Source organism: Pongo pygmaeus, chromosome 3 (genome assembly GCF_028885625.2).
Source record: "Pongo pygmaeus isolate AG05252 chromosome 3, NHGRI_mPonPyg2-v2.0_pri, whole genome shotgun sequence".
NCBI lineage: Eukaryota > Metazoa > Chordata > Mammalia > Primates > Hominidae > Pongo > Pongo pygmaeus.
Genome location: NC_072376.2, coordinates 138008580 through 138025697, shown reverse-complemented (window position 1 = coordinate 138025697; position 17118 = coordinate 138008580). Strand labels below are relative to the sequence as shown.

The following is a 17118-nucleotide window of genomic DNA, read 5'->3' as shown; positions in this document are numbered from 1 at the left end:
TAATAAAACTGAAATCTTCCCAGTTGGATCACAAAATTAAGTCATGGAGAAAAACCCACCCATCCATTTAGCTAGGATATAACCAGGGCATGTTTGTCATTGGATAAAATGTCATCTTTTATAGTTATGCTGTAAAAACTCCATCAGTGATGAGTGATAAGGATGAATCTGAAGGAAGTGGGGAGAGCAAAATAATTCTGATTTCTCCTTTCCCAGGAAGAATGGAAGCTGTAGGAAGGGGAGAGGCAATAAGTAGGACTGTCATCATTCTCTGAAAAGGAATGAATGGGAAATATACGAGAGCGAGACAAATAAATAAATGAGCAATTGATAAAAATAGAAAACCCCAGAAAACAATATATAAAATTAAGTACTAAATAACTGTTATACCTCTAGCTCCAACTTTTAGTAGAAGAGTGGATAATAAAACAAATGGTTCAAATGAGTCCAGAGAATGGTGAAGACAGGCAAGTCTCAGCAGTTAGAAATCTGACACTTCTGATTTTGGCTAGCAACAACCATTCTCGACACCATTTCCTTTAAGGAAATGCCCACAGTAACTACAACTGCAGCCTGGAAGATGCATTTCCAACTTCCTTGCAGGGTTGTAAATATCATGGGTTTTAGAATTAGAGAGACCAGACTTCAAATTCCTGTCTGACACTTATTAGCTAGATGAACTCGGGCACTTAATTTCTCTTAGCCTCAGTCCATCCTTTTAAAATCAGTAAAATAATATGTGTCCTAGAGTATTTTCTGAAGACTAAATCCTGATGATATAGGTAAAGAAAATGCTTAACACAGTTTCTGGCACAGAGTGAAGTATTCTATAAAAAGTCAAGATCTTGGTTTTCAAGCTGTTAGGACAGATCTGGAAGCTTCTTAGAGCCAGAGAAAGGCTTTGAGAAAAGGTATTTTAAAAATCAGAATTCTAGTCCCACATACAGGTTCAACTGGCACATACTGAATGTACACTGAGTTTTCATGTGGGAAAGGCTTTGAAATACACACACACATACATATTATATATATATATATATACACACACATATACATATATGTAATTAATGTTCTTCAGAAATTACTAAATATCTTCACTTTATACATGTAAATTTTTTGTATATATATGCATAGTCCTTAAAACAAGAAAAAATGACAAATAAAAGGTAACTGAATGCATCATAATTCAGCTCTGAACTTTTAGATTCACAGAATTTTAAAAAATTCTAAATTGTCTTTCATCTGTAATCTTATGACTTTATTGGGAAAGCAACATGCCACCCTTGTGCTTGCTAGGGGTGTGTGTGTGTGTGTGCACGCGTGCTCGCATGCATGCGTGTGCATGTATGATTTTGTAAATGTCTTTGTGAAAAAATGTACTTGTGTTTATGTAAGTATGTGTGAGTGTGTGTAAATGTGTGCATTTAAGTGTGTATGTGCAGGGAAGAACACTAAATTGAGCGTAAGGAAGGTCTAGATTGACACCAATTAAATATGACCATCAAAGGCACATCAGGAAACAGAGTCACACGCTGGAAACAAGTTGAGTATACCTAAAAGATGTCTCAGTGTAACTGGTGGGTCCATGAATTTAGCAAGCCAATTCTATATTTTAATAGTTTTAATAAAATAACTAATAAACATACCTGACATTGTTTTAGGTTATATGTGTGTGTATATACATACACACCTACACACACATATATACATACAAAAACCTCAGCAGAGCCCTATGACCTAAGAACTTTATCTCCCATTGGATAGATGAGTTAATGAAAGTCCAGTGGTAAGGAACTACCTAGTGTCACAGAGCTAATCAGTCAGTAAAGAAAACTTACACGCTCTCATGCATGTGTGTTCAAAAAACATAATGAATCATGTTTTTAAAATATATGCTACAGCTATACAAATATATTTTCATAAATGTGCATTTCATTCACATCTGGAATCTGGATCACTTACATAAGAACTAACTATTAATCAATCTCTCTCTGTCAAAATTTTTTAAAAAACTAAACTAGGGGATCACTACATAGTGCTCTAGAAGTCTTTGATCCCAGATGCTCTGTGAGATTTTGGTCATTTCAGATATGGAAAAGTCTTTCTTTTTGCTTTAGTAGAGATAGTAAATTTAGTTAAATATCATTGAGTTCAAAACTACACCTTTTTGAATGAATCTGTATAGACCAGTTGTATATACAGATCTAGACCATTTCATCATCATTATACTCTGATATGTGCAAAGTTTATATTTTTAGTAAGAATTCCATAGGTCATTTATCTAATAAATCAGGCTATCCTCTTTCCCAAAATTAATGTCAACTTGCCATTCTAAAAGTGAATAACGGCCAAGCACGGTGGCTCACATCTGTAATCCCAACACTTTGGGAGGCCTAGGCAGGGGAATCACCTGAGGTCAGGATGAGCCTGAGTTCAAGACCAGCCTGGCCAACATGACAAAACCCCGTCACTACTGAAAATACAAAAATTAGCTGGGCGTGGTGGCGTGCATCTGTAATCCCAGCTATTCAGGAGGCTGAGACAGGAGAATCGCTTGAACCCAGGAGGCAGAGGTGGCAGTGAGCCAAGATGGCGCCACTGCACTCCAGCCTCAGTGACAGAGTGAGACTCTGTCTCAAAAAAGAATAAAAAACGAAAAGTGAATAACTTCATATTCCATTTCTTGAAAATCTAGATATTTTTCCTTAATTGCCCATTCCCTTTTCTCTACTCCACAGTTCCTTAGATATAACTGAAAAGCTTTCAGCATGGCTTGACAAAGTTCTCTCAGTAGCCTGGGGTTTTAATTATCTAGGAGAGAAGATCTGAACTCATTAGCATAGATAAGTGTTATCCTGCCATCTCTTCACTTATCCAGATCCTTAGTGCCATGGTTCTATCTACCAAGAATTGCAAGATTCTGAACCCATTTACATGTGATGTGGTCACCAAATCTAACATTTATTCATTGAATATTTTAGAATCTGTCACATAACAAGCATGTGTTAGTCACCAAAATATATAAAAGAAAATAAGACATGTCACCATCCCTTGTAGAAAATAGGTGATGTACTTTAATAGCAATATTTACAAACAGAAGCAGTCATCCCTGGGAAAATACACTGTTGACATCTTGAGTCCAGAAGTTTGTCTTTAAATTGCTTACTTGTTGCCATTGGTGTTACTATTTATCTTGATGATTCTAAATCCTAACATGTGCTTGGTTCACTCTCAGATCTGACACCAACCATTACTATACCTTCTTTAGACTAAGGTTTGGTGTAATTTATTTTAAAATGTTATATAAAACACAACAATTGAACATTAGAAGTTTAGAGAAAAAAGCAGGCAACAATAACTACATTTTTATAATTCTTAAAACCCTTTTATTTCTATACAATTTAGATCACTTTAAATAATGAAGACAGTGGTTATTAGTGGTTTAGCTTAAAATTCCAAGATCTTAAAAGTCTACAATATTATTTCTAAACTAAAAAAGCATATGTTGTAAAAATTAAAGGACAAACCCAATACTACTACATAGTTAAGCTTTCAGTGTCAGCATTGCCCCTCTTAGTGTTTTACATTTATCTTTACATTTGTTTAGACTGAAGGTAAAATTTCATTCAAATAAACATTTTGCAAAAACACAAATCACATTTCAAACTCAGAAGTTTCTCTTCATGAGTGGCTACATTTTGAATAAAAACAAAACAAAATCTGGCTATAGCTTTTGTAATTGAAGTTCAGAACAACTTAAGGTATCAATTCTGAAAGTTTGTAAAAACTGACCTTTAAAGATGAAAGACTCATGACCCTGTTAAGATAAGGCACTTTCATGTTTTCTGCATGCCTACCAAATGTTGACCTTTGTGCTTAGATATTTGGTCCTTTAAAAATGTGTGTGGTTTCACCTGCTACAATTAGAAGAAATGTAGTTGGTAGATCTGTGCTTGACTTACAATAAATACCTCAGTTGCAGCTAATGGTTGAGCCAAGGTATCACCCACTGCCACTACCATTGTTACCATTTAGGTAGCTTCACAAGAATGACTTTCTTGACTGAGTCACCTGAGCCCTGAGCAGTGAAACTCTGGTAAATGAAATAATTTTATTTAGAGACAAACACGTGACTGAGATTAAAGGAGCTAATAACCAATTAGTTCACAAATGGTCTGTCTTTTGGTAATTTTATAAAAGTAAAATTTAAGTTAGAAATATGCCTTTAAATATTGTTACCAAATTACTTTATGCTGAAGGAATAAAATCCCTGGTATTCAGCTTGCTGAAGAGTCAAATGGATATTTTAAAACTAAAAAATATTTCTGTGGGAATAGTGCATAAAATAATATAATGCTTTTCTCTTTTTTTTATAATATGCAGCCTATCATTTTATTTTGCTTTACATCAAGAATGTTATTATACATGGGGATTAATTTTTTAACTGTTTCAGCATACAACCACATAACTAAGGAACAATCATTACCTAACAATAGCTAATATCAAACCATTATATATTTGTGGATCTAATGATAAAACATGCTATTTCCCTGATTTAAATTGATATTATGAAAGTAGAAGATTATATTCAAGGTAAAGGAAATGACTAAAATAGCAAAGTCCATTATGAGCTCATTCCCCAGTTAATAAACTGATAATTGCATAGTGTTTGCCACCTCAACCACAATTCTAAACACATTCTTAAATGCATATCCTCTCTGCAGCTTAAATCAAATGTTTCTTAATGAACGGGATGAAAAAATCTAAACATATTTTAATTCACAACCTTCCTGCAATCTACATAAAATGGTTCTCAAATGAAGAAAAACAATCTTTTGTTTTCTTTTGGGAGACTGTAGGATTTGCAGTACACTGAAAATTCAGAAATCCATTCATTTGCAAGTCAACATATTAATACTTTTTGTAGGAATCTTAAATATCATCAAGTCCATTTCCGTTCCATTTCTGTTATTTTACAGAGAGTCAAAATTAAGGCACTGAAATGTCAAGTGATTTATCTAAGAAAAACAATGTTAAGCCTCCTACTCGAGGGCATTGATTTTTCCAGAGTTGTGGAGAGAGCCAGGGCTGTGAAGCAAGCTGGATGATGTGCCTAAGACACAATACCTCTGATCTTTGCACAGAGAGAATGATCTTTCATATAAGATATGCATTTTATGTCAACAAGAAAATAATTTCTGATGAAAATAATATTTGATGGGCTACTTTAAAAAACATTTTATTCACTTCTTGCCTAATTTTAGGTTCTTTTATATTTATATTAAGATAAAATAAGCTGTGAGTTTGTCTTATCAATGCCACTGGAAAACTATTAGACGTTCAGCAGAAAGACAATAGGTATGTATTACAACTGAAGAAACTATAGTTAAATTCTCTGTAAATATCAGTGAAAGTGATTACTATTAAAATGTATACAAAAAGCTGTTTCTTTTTCTTAAAAGATGCAACATATAAATACCCATTTTCAGAATGGTTTACATTTAAATAGTTGGCAGGGTAGACAGAAAGTATACAAACTATAAAATAATAAGACCTGATGCATCAAGGCAAATAGTGCTTAATTTTTTGTTTGGTTTAGTGGCAAAAATAATTATTTACTTTATTGACTTTTTTGATTTGTGGAACTGACACTCCAAAATTAATTGTCTCATGTAATATTGTCACTTAAACCACATAAATTATGACAAACTTTGCACTAAAAATAATGTTTAGAGTTCACAAGTGTTATCTCTAAAGATATTAAGATAATGCCATCAAGATTGCTTTTAAATACAAGCAATTAACTGTTTTGTCAGAAATATTTATTTCAATAATAGTATTTTGTAGCTCTGATTTAAGTTTATGTATTACCAACATAGGTAATTGCAAATATCTTCAGGATACTGAAGATCATTTATATTACTTAAATTAGAGACTTCTATATTCTGAGATTCCAAGAGCAATAATGTGTCCTGCTCACTCTAACAACTTATCCATGTCTAGCATGTAAATTCTCCTCTAGAGATATTTCTGTTTTTAAGCAAATCCAGGTCATTTTTACATTTTTATTAAAGTCCCATATTCAGCAAATGTAATAATAACATAGGCACTCTACTGGCATATAAAGATGTATTAATCAAAGTTATCCACTATTACAATGATATTTTAAAGCAGTTCAATCCTACTGATTTCCTAGTTTTTGTGTGGGAACATGCTATCATATATAATTTTTATGTTATGAAATCATATTTTATGATAATTCAATAACTACTCATAATAATGACTTACTATTTTTTTCTTTTAAAACAAAACATTTCTTCTAAAAAACAAAAACAGGATACATGTGCAGAATGCGTAGATTTGTTGCATAGGTATACATGTGCCATGGTGGTTTGCTGCACTGATTGACCCAACCTCTAACTTCCCTCCCCTTGCCTCCCACTGCCCCCAACAAGCCTTGGTGTGTGTTGTTCCCTTCTCTGTGTCCATGTGTTCTCATTGTTCAACTCCCACTTATGAGTAAGAACATGTAGTATATGGTTTTCTGTTCCTGTATTAGTTTGCTGAGGATGACAGCTTCCAGCTTCATCCATTTCCCTGCAAAGGACATGATCTCATTCCTTTTTATGGCTGCATAGTATTCCATGGTGTATATGTACCACATTTTCTTTGTCCAGTCTATCATTGATGGGCATTTGGGTTGGATCCATTTCTTTGCTATTGTAAATAGAGCTGCAGTAAACATACATGTGCATGTGTCTTTATAATAGAATGATTTATATTCCTTTGGGTATATACCCAGTAATGGGATTGCTGGGTCAAATGGTATTTCTGTTTCTAGATCCTTGAGGAATTGCCATTGTCTTCTACAATGGTCGAAGTTATTTACATTACCCTCAACAGTGTAAAAGTGTTCTTATTTCTCCACAGCCTCACCAGCATCTACTGTTTCCTGACTTTTTAATAATTGCCATTCTGACTGGCATGAGATGGTATCTCAATGTGGTTTTGATTTGCATTTCTCTGATTATCAGTGATGTTGAGCTTTTTCTCATATGTTTGTTGGCCACATAAATGTATTCTTTTGAAAAGTAAATCATGACTTAAAATTTCAAAAACTTCAGAAAAAATATCTTTAATGTTTTGTTCAAATATCTCCCACTTAGGAGACTGGAATAAAAGGTCCTACACATTGCCCGTCTCTGCTTCAAAAGCTGCTACACTAAACACCATGAAAGGCACGTGTAAACCTGGAAGAATAACTGAGCTCATTCAAATGTGTATTGCCCTTAATAGGTAATTATGATGTCATCTCAATAACATTTTGCTAAATGATGCCTCAGTTTATGTTGTGTAGGTACTACTGAAATTAAGCAAGGAAAAAGTCTAATCTTACACTCAAAACAATTTTTATTCACCAGAGTGAAACAAGATGCTGGAAGCCTACCATTTACTTTTCTGTATGGAATGTCAAGTGAGGAGTTGAAATTGAAAGCAAATTAACCAAATTGAAACCCACACCAATATCAGTACAACCATCACGCCTCAGCTGTCGCTTCCTTTGGCCCCGAAAAGGAAAACTCCACCTTTCCTGCCTGAGATGAGTGTAGAGTGTGGAATATGAGTTTGCCCACAATGCAGTGAGAGGCTTATTGCTGGGGAACAGCTCAGTATGACTGCATCAGGGTGATGTGTAAAGAAACACTCTATGACCTGACCTTAAACATGAGAATCAAGTATAGAGTTAAATTTAGTAATTAGGAACAAAAAAAAATCAACTCCTAATTGTACTATAGTTTATGGGTTTAGGCTCTAAATACTTCCATTTCTTAACAACAATAAAGAGCTGTATTGCCACGAAAGGATGGTGCCAGAGTCTGCATATTTCCTTTAAGTTTGTTCTTCATTTTTTTCCCTATTTTGGGTGACCACTGGGAATTCTACTGCCATAAGTCTGGGTGAAATGTTTCACGACATCCAGAACACTTCATCATGTAGCAGAGCCAAAATCTATTATGGTTTGCAAGTGACTCATATTTCAGTTATGAGAACACCCTAACAAAGAACGGTTTGCATTTAAATGTTCTAAATGTCAGGAATGTAATGTTTGGACTGTGTAGGTATGCAAGGCCTGATCTCTATGAACAAGGTTTTAAGTATTTATTTGTTTGTGATGTATAATCAACTTTGTTCAAACTTGTGGTAACTCTAATAATAGTTTACTATCTCATCTTGATGGTATTACTGAAAGTTTGAAATTGCAATGTGAAAAAATGGGAGAAATCAAACTTTGGAGGAAAGACCTACCATCTCATTCTATGAAAGACTGGCCAGAGCTATGTGGGACTTATTAAGGAAAACTGATAGGACCAGTACCATCTGCATGAATGAACCATAACTACTAGAAAACACAAGTCTGTTGCAGGCCCAAACTCTACTTAAGTTTCAGAAATTATCATAAAGTAAGTGTATGCATTTGGTGCATTTTTTTCTTTAGAACTAGAAGAAAAAAATGAATAAGCATTACATTTTACTAGAAAATGAGTATTTAAATATTATCATGCATACTAAAGGCCATTTTATTACATTGTTTCACAGGAAACACTTTAGTACAAGAAACATGATATAATGGTAATATTTGATGAAGTAACATACAATATGGGAATTGGAATACTTCTGTTTTTAAGATTATAGGCTATTAAGCATTTTGTCATGTAAAAGTTTATACCTTAAATTTAAATAATATTATATCTATTTAGATATCTGAGCATTTACTTCACATAAAAATATCTAAGTATCCAGGAATATTAGGAATGAAAGAAGCATACACGTTTTAGATTCCCTTTAGTTTCATTTTTTAAGGAAAGTAAAATTAATCATAATGAGTTTTAAAACTGAATGTACTTCTCATATAAGCTACATGTATATAACTGTGACCAATTATATTTCTCAAACAAAAATAATTACATTAATCTCTCACCACTAAAACTCTTCTAACAGTCAGCAGCACATGTTCCTGGGATTTTGATGCATTTCTTACTAAGAAGAAATATGTATGAATAACAGGCAGGCTTGGAGAGTAGCCAGGAGTGACAAGAATGGCTAGAAGCGTGGGTAACACATAGTTAACTCCATTCTTAAAACAAAATGCTTTCCATAACTCACTAAATGTGTGGTGACATAATAAAAAGCTAGTTTTGTTGTGCTTTCAATATTGTTCAAGTTAGAACCAAATAAGGATTTATTTTAAGGCAAAGGCAACCATGTGTAACCACTTCAATTTTTCCTGAAATCAATACTGCATAATTTCTGCATTTTAACAAATTCTTAAGGATGCTCAAAAGTAAATGCAGAATAAAAGATCAAGTTAAAATATGTGTGGTTGCATAAGAAACTTATGGAAATTTTTATACTATTCTTTAAAACAAATACCCTACAAAAGCATCCTGTAGTATATTTTTCAATAGATGTTAATCTGAATGTGGTAGACACATATCAAAGGGAAATTTTAGCATAAAACAAACAAACAAAAAATGCCACTAAATTATTTCTTCTCTTTTTTGCCTAATGTGTACTGGATGCTATGAAATAAAGAAGGCTTCTATTCAAACTACTGAAAAATAAAGAAGTGGTTTGATTTCTATTAAAGGTACAAGCTATGGTAGACTGAATTATTGGTCCCAATACCCCTCCCCATAAACAACTTTGCAGTCCCTCCCACTAAAGGTGAGATTTCTCTCCTTGCCTTTTTTGGGCTTTTTCATAATATTTGAATTGGACAATGGGCTATTTATAAAAATAGCACAAGAAGGGGCTTAAAATACACTTATTCTTTTTTACCTCTGCCTTGGTCACTAGAACAGTATGTTTCTGCTAGCCCACTACTACCAGAAAGACTACAGATACTGAGTAGAGGAATCTCAGCTGAAAGGTTTTTAGACTGAAGCCAAGCTTCCTAGTTGAGTCTAGCCTAGAGAAGCCCGATTGCAGTTATCCAGCAATGTGTGAGGATAAACGTGAATTTTTGTAGGCCTTTGAGATTTTTGTGGCTCTTTATTATGCAACATTATTCTGGCAGTAGCTAACAGATACAAAAGCCAAAACAATGAATTCATTAACCGGTTATTTTACTTTGTTTTCATGTTCTAAATAATTACTGGTCTAACTTGAGCAGCACAAAGAAGAGTAAAAAGCTAATGTATATTGACCTGTGGTATGGCTTGTACTGGGAGTTTTATTTCTCTGAAGCTATTAATACCTTTTCCTACCCTATATAGCTACACATTCTCACTTACATGCCATACTGCTATCCGTCAGGGGCAACTCAAAATAAGACATATCAAGTTCTTCCTCCCCCTCCAACAATCCAAAGATTAGAGGAGTGGTGGGAATACATGATCCAAGAGGAACGAATCATAGATTGGGGAGAGTTCATCAGATTGTGTTTTTTTAGGAATAGAAAATTTAAACAAACAAAAACAAAACAAAAACACAAAGAACACTGCAAGAACAAAATAATGGCACAAGTACAATCAGAAACAATGCAGCCTCCACGATAACATGGTCGCCATCTTTAGTGGTTTTCTAGAACCCACACGAGACTTGGCTATAGTTCTTTTATGGAATGATTGCAATGTCAAAATAATCCCTCTTCCTCATTTCACATTTGCATAGTAGTCTTCACCTTTGCAGACATTTCTATTATTTGATGCAAAAGACACAAACTTTTGACTCATAGCTATGATATTCTATTTCAGTTGGTTATTAGTCTATAACAGCGGTCTCCAACCCCTGGGCACAGACCAGTACTGGTTTGTGGCCTGTTAGGAACCCGGCGCATAGCAGGAGATGAGGGGCAGGCGAGTGAGCATTACTGCCTGAGCTCTGCCTCCTGTCAGATCAGCTGTGGCATTAGATTCTCAAAGAAGGGTGGACCCTATTGTGAACTGTGCATGTGAAGGATCTAGGTTGCACACTCTTTATGAAAATCTAATGCCTGATGGCCTGAGGTGGAACACTTTCATCCCAAAACCACCCTCCCACCCAGTATGTGGAAAAATGTCTTTCACCAAACTGGTCCCTGGTACCAAAAAGTTTGGGGACCGCTGGTCTATAATATTTATATGTCCTTATATCTTTTAAACAGCTATCTTAAACTATAAAATTAAAGTCTCTTTCTAGAGTCTTGTGTTCTATTTTTACTTCAAAACAATAACAAATTTAATTTATATGAAACAGCTTTAGCTCACTAATAAACAGTAATGAATAAAATTTTATGTGATATAAATTGTAAAGTATATGTTCTAAAGAAATTCAACTTATCAAAATCAATTTGTTGGAAGTGCATTGTTCTTTAATTCTATTTAGAAATCCTATTTTTCTAAACTCAGGGCCGGGTGCAGTGGCTCACACCTATAATCCCAGCAGTTTGGGAGGCCAAGGCAGGTAGGTGGATTACTTGAGGTCAGGAGTTTGAGACCAGCCAGGCCAACATGATGAAACCCCGTCTCTACTAAAAATACAAAAATTAGCCAGGCGTGCGCCTGTAATCCCAGCTACTCAGGAGGCTGAGGCAGGAGAATCACTTGAACCCCAGAGGCGGAGGTTGCAGTGAGCCGAGATGGTGCCACTGCACTCAAGCCTGGGCAACAGAGTGAGAATCCACCTCAAAAAAATCAAAACAAAACAAAAAAAAACTCAGAAAGCCTGCTTCTTTTCTAAGATTCAAACAGTGAAACATTTAGATCAGTTTCTAATATAATGCCTAGGGTACAGAAGGCATTTAATGTACATTTATTCAATGATGTAAAAACCAGTTTGTTCATTGCACTAGTACATTTTATTGTTACACACACACGCAAATTAAGAAGTAGGTGAACCACCAACTATTACAATTACATTGAGTAATGAAAGTCCTAAGAATTATCTCCTGATGATCATCAGAGTTAAAACTAATTAACAGAAGGAAAAATTTTTTAATATGAAAAATAAATAAATGACAAAATAAATTTTCTTTAATAAGATGTTTCAGCATAAAAGGCTATTTGTTTTCTATTTTTCATTGTCAAAACCAAAGTACCAACATTTTTAGTGGAATAAGAGTATGACGAAAAGCTGGACAAAATGCTGAATATATTTTTAAAAAATTGATTTTTAAGAAGTCTGAAATACTATGGAAATGTAGAAAGAAAATAATGTGCAAAATCAGATAAAACATCTGTACACTTATGAAAGATTGGAAATTAGACTCCAGAGTAATGGAAAAAGCCATCAATTATAAATACTGACTACAACTAACAATCTCCACGAAATAATATGGTTTGATGATCTTTTTCTAATACTCTCTCACTCTCCTTCAATTTATGACTATATAACTATGATTATCTATAATTTCAAAGTATCCTATGACATCAAAGGATACTTTGATTTTAGTTTTCAAATAAAGGTATGTTCTATGGAAAAAAACTGGAAAAATAAAACAGATGGCACTTCATCTCTCATTCTGCTTTTTCCAAGATAAAATAAGGCAATTAACTACTTAATATTATCATTGAAACATGCCTTTAAATTTGCACACTAAAATTTAATTTAAGGAATCAATATCTGAATTTTGTGTGAGGATGACCAAGAAGTTTCTGAAATTGGCAGGGCTCAGTGGCTCATGCCTGTAATCCCAGCACTTTGGGAGGCCAAGGCAGGTAGATCACCTGAGGTCAGGAATTTGAGACCAGCCTGGCCAACATGGTGAAACCCCATCTCTACTAAATATACAAAAAATTAGCCAGGTGTGGTGGCAGGAGCCTGTAGTTCCAGCTACTCAGGAGGCTGGGGCAAAAGAATCGCTTGAACCTGGGAAGCAGAGGTTGCAGTGAGCAGAGATCATGCCATTGCACTCCAGCCTGGGCATCAAGAGCAAAACTCCATCTCAAAAAATATATATATACATATATATATATGTTTCTAAAATTAATTATTCAAAGATCAAATATTGTCATTCCTTAGTAAAAATTATTTTGTTACTGAGTAGTGTTAAATTTACTTATTGAAAAGGAGTATCAAAAACATCCATTAATGAATCCAACAAACATTCATTGATATCTTACTAGAGCTCAGGCCCTTTGCTTGTTGCTTAGGACACAAAATACCCAGGTGTTCACATTTACTGTCTAGTAGAAGCACAGTCACGTAAAACAAAATTACACTACATGTTGCTGTAAGTAAAAAATTACAGAGAGTCTAAAGGAAAAGCACAAGTGATAAAAGACTGGAAATTTAGACTTCATCACAATTTAAAACTTTTTTGCTTTGAAGGACATTATTAAGTGAAAGAAAACCTCACAGAATGGGAGACAACATTTGCAAAATCATATATCTGAAAGGGACTTATATCCAAAATATATAAAAAACTAATACAATTCAATAATAAAAATAAATAACCCAATTTAAAATGGGAAACGAATTTGAATATACAATCCTCCAAAGAAAATGTAAGAATAGTTAAAAAACACATAAAAAGATGTTAAATTCATTAGTCAATTGAGATATGAAAATTAAAAATACAATAAAATATGTCACACATAAAAATGGCTATATTAAAAACAACAGATAATAACAAGTGTTGGTGGGTACATAAAAAAATCAAAACACTCATATGTTGTTGGTGAGAATATAAGATGGTGCAACCACTTTAGAAAATACTTTGGCAGTTCCTCAATATGTTAAATATAGCTATCACATGACTTGTAATTCCAGTCGTAGGAATTCTACCATAGAGAAATGAAACACGTTTGCACAAAAACTTGTACACAAATGTTCAGAGCAGCATTATTTATAATATTCAAAAGGTGAAAACAATCCAAATGTCCATCAGCTGATGCATGAATACACAAAATGTGATATATTCACACAACGGAATCATATTCAGCAGTAAAAAGAAATAAAGTCATATTAGTATAGTTTATAGTATCCCTCTTATGCTCAATGAAATATGTCAGTCTGATAGGGCAGTGACAATGATAGACTTTTTCATTCTGGTTATTCCAATAATTTTGTCACATTTTGCTTAATAAAAAGGATTTCCATGGATTTATTTTAATGATCATAATAGGCTTTTTTATTTAAAGAGGTACCTCTTAAGAGTGGAAATGAGAAGCTGAACTGATTGAGCTTTCAGTCCCTTGTAAATCTCAGAGTCTAGAATTTCATGATATGGTTTAACATCACATACTGGAAAACCATGTTTCATTGTACTTGCCTTTATCATGCTTCACAGATATTTGCATATTGTTACAAATTAGAAGTTTGTGACATCCCTGCATTGAGCAAGTTTCTATCAGCATCATTTTTTCCAGTAGCATGTGCTCCCTTTGTGTCTCTGTGTCACATTTTGGTAATTCTTACAATATATCAAACTTTTTCATTATTAAGGTGATCTATGATCAGCAATTACTGAGGTTACTATTTTCTTGGGAGAATTACAAGCTGCACCCATATAAGACAGTGAACTGGATGGATAAATATTGTGTGTGTTCAGAGTCCTCTACTGGCCAGCCATTCTTCCATTTCTCACCTTCTCCTAGGGCCTCCCTATTCCTGAGAACAACAATATGGAAATAAGGCCTGAAGCACAATATTGAAATAACCCTCCAACGGCCTCTAAGCGTTCATGTGAAAGGAGTAGCTGCACATCTCTTATTTTAAATCAAAAGCTATAAATAATTAAGCTTAGTGAAGTAGATAAGTTGAAAGCCAAGATAAATCAAAAGCTAGGTCTCTTGTGCCAAATAGCTAGCCAAGTTGTAAATGCAAAGGAAATGATACTGAAGGAAATTAAAAGTGCTGCTCCAGAGAACACACAAAAGATAAGAAAACAAAACAGCCTTATTGCTGACTTGAAGAAAACTAACCACAACATTCCCTTAAAGCAAAGCCTAATATGGAGCAAGACCCTAACTCTGCAATTCTTTGAAGGCTGAGAGAGCTGAGGAAGCTACAGAAGAAAAGTTGGAAGCTAGCAGGGCTTGGTTCATAAGGTTTAAGGGAAGAAGGCATCTCCATAACATAAAAGCACAAGGTGAAGCAGCAAATGCTGATGTACAAGCTGCAGGAAGTTATCCAGAAGATCTAGCAAAGATAATTGATAAAGGTGGCTTCATTAAAAAACAGATTTTCAATGTAGATGAACAGCCTTCTACTGGTAGATGCCACATGAGACATTCATAGCTATAGAGGAGAAATCAATGCCTGGCTTTGAAGCTTCAAAGGACAGGCTGAGTTTCTTGTCAGGGACTAGTACAGTTGGTGATTTTAAGCTGAAGCCACTGATCTTTTACCTTTCTGAAAATCCTAAAGCCCCACAGAAGTATGCTATGTCTACTCTACCTGCTCCCTACCAATGAAACAACAAAGCCTGGATGACAGCAAATGTTTACAGCATGATTTGCTGAATATCTTAAGCCCGCTGTTGACAATTACTGCTCAGTAAAAAAGATTCTTTTCAAAATATTACTGCTCATTGACAATCTACCTGGTCATCCAAGAACTCTGAAAAAGATGTACAAAGAGATTAATGTTTACATGCCTGGTAACACAGCATCCATTCTGCAGCCAATGGATCAAGGAGTAATCTAAACTTTCAAGTCTTATGATTGAAGAAATACATCTTGTAAGGCTACAGCTGCCATAGATAGTGATTTCTCTGATGAATCTGGGCAAAGTAATTGAAAACTTGGAAAGAATTTACCATTCTAGATGCCATTAAAGACATTTGTGATTCATGGGAGGAGGTAAAAATATCAACGTCAACAGGAGTTTGGAAGAAATTGTTTCCAACCCTTAAGGATGACTTTGAAGGGTTCAAAACTTAGTGCTGAAAGTAACCACGGATGTGGTAGACATAGCAAGAAAACTAGAATTAGAAGTAGAGCCAAAAGATGTGACTGAACTTCCACAGTCACAAGATAAAACTAGAACAGATGAAGATTTGCTTCTTATGGATTAGCAAAGAAAGTGGTTTCTTGAGATGGAATCTATTCCTGGTGAAGATGCTGTAAATCATTGAAATGACAACAAAATATTTAGAATAATAAATCAACTTAGCTGATAAAATAGTGGCAGGTTTGAGAGGATTGACTCCAGTTTTGAATGACATGCTACTATGTGTAAAATGCTATCAAACAGCATTGAATGCTACAGAGAAATCTTTCATGACAGTCAGACTCAATCAAACCAGCAAACTTCATTGTTGTCTTATTTCACAAAATTGCCACAGCCACCACAACCTTCAGCAATCACCACCCTGATCAGTCAGCAGCCATCAGCATTAAGGTAGGATCCTCCACCAGCAAGAAGAGGACAACTTGCTGAAGGCTCAGGTAACTGTTAGCATGTATCAGCAATAAAGTATTTTTAAATTAAGGTATATACATTGTTTTTTAAAAATGTAATGTTATTGCACACTTAACAGACTACAGTATAGCATAAATATAATTTTATATGCAATGAAAAACCAAAAAAAAACTGTATGACTTGCTTTATTGTGATATTCACTTTATTGCAGTTGTCTAGAACTAAATCTGAAATGTCCCAGAGTTATACCTGCATTTAAAGATCAAAAATTCAAGTAGCTACCCAAACTGATCATAGCAATATGACCGCAGCCTATGGGCTTAGAAAAGCATAGAAGGGCAGAAAATGGTCAATAATATGTGACAACTGTATTATTAGTTTTTTCTTTTTGTCTCTTCTACTCACATACCAAGAGACTGACTAACTGGGTAAATTTATTGGTTTTCTCTTAATACCATGTTACTGATGGCCTTCTATGACTGCAGTTAATACTAAGAATGCATAGTCCATCACTTGCAAATTCATTTCAGTTGCTTAGAGAAACTACTTGACTACTAACATTAGTTTTATTGAAATCGGAATGTTTCTGTAATAGGTAAACAGAAGTCTGTACTAATATGAATTCATGATATCTAAATAAGGTAATATAAAGCCACGCTTATTAAAAAAGCAAATGTTTCATATAATCGTTTACTACTAATTAGGTTTTCCTGCCCTGAAATATAATAAATGATTGCATTTTAAGAATATCCAGTAAATATATAAAAATTA

At 34.2% G+C, this 17118-nt stretch overlaps 1 protein-coding gene across 3 annotated transcripts in view; it reads right to left on the bottom strand.

Moving 5' to 3' along the window:
• Positions 1 to 17118, bottom strand: part of FAT4 (FAT atypical cadherin 4) — a 184148-nt gene that overhangs the window by 102099 nt on the left and 64931 nt on the right. The gene's annotated exons all lie outside the window — the stretch shown is intronic.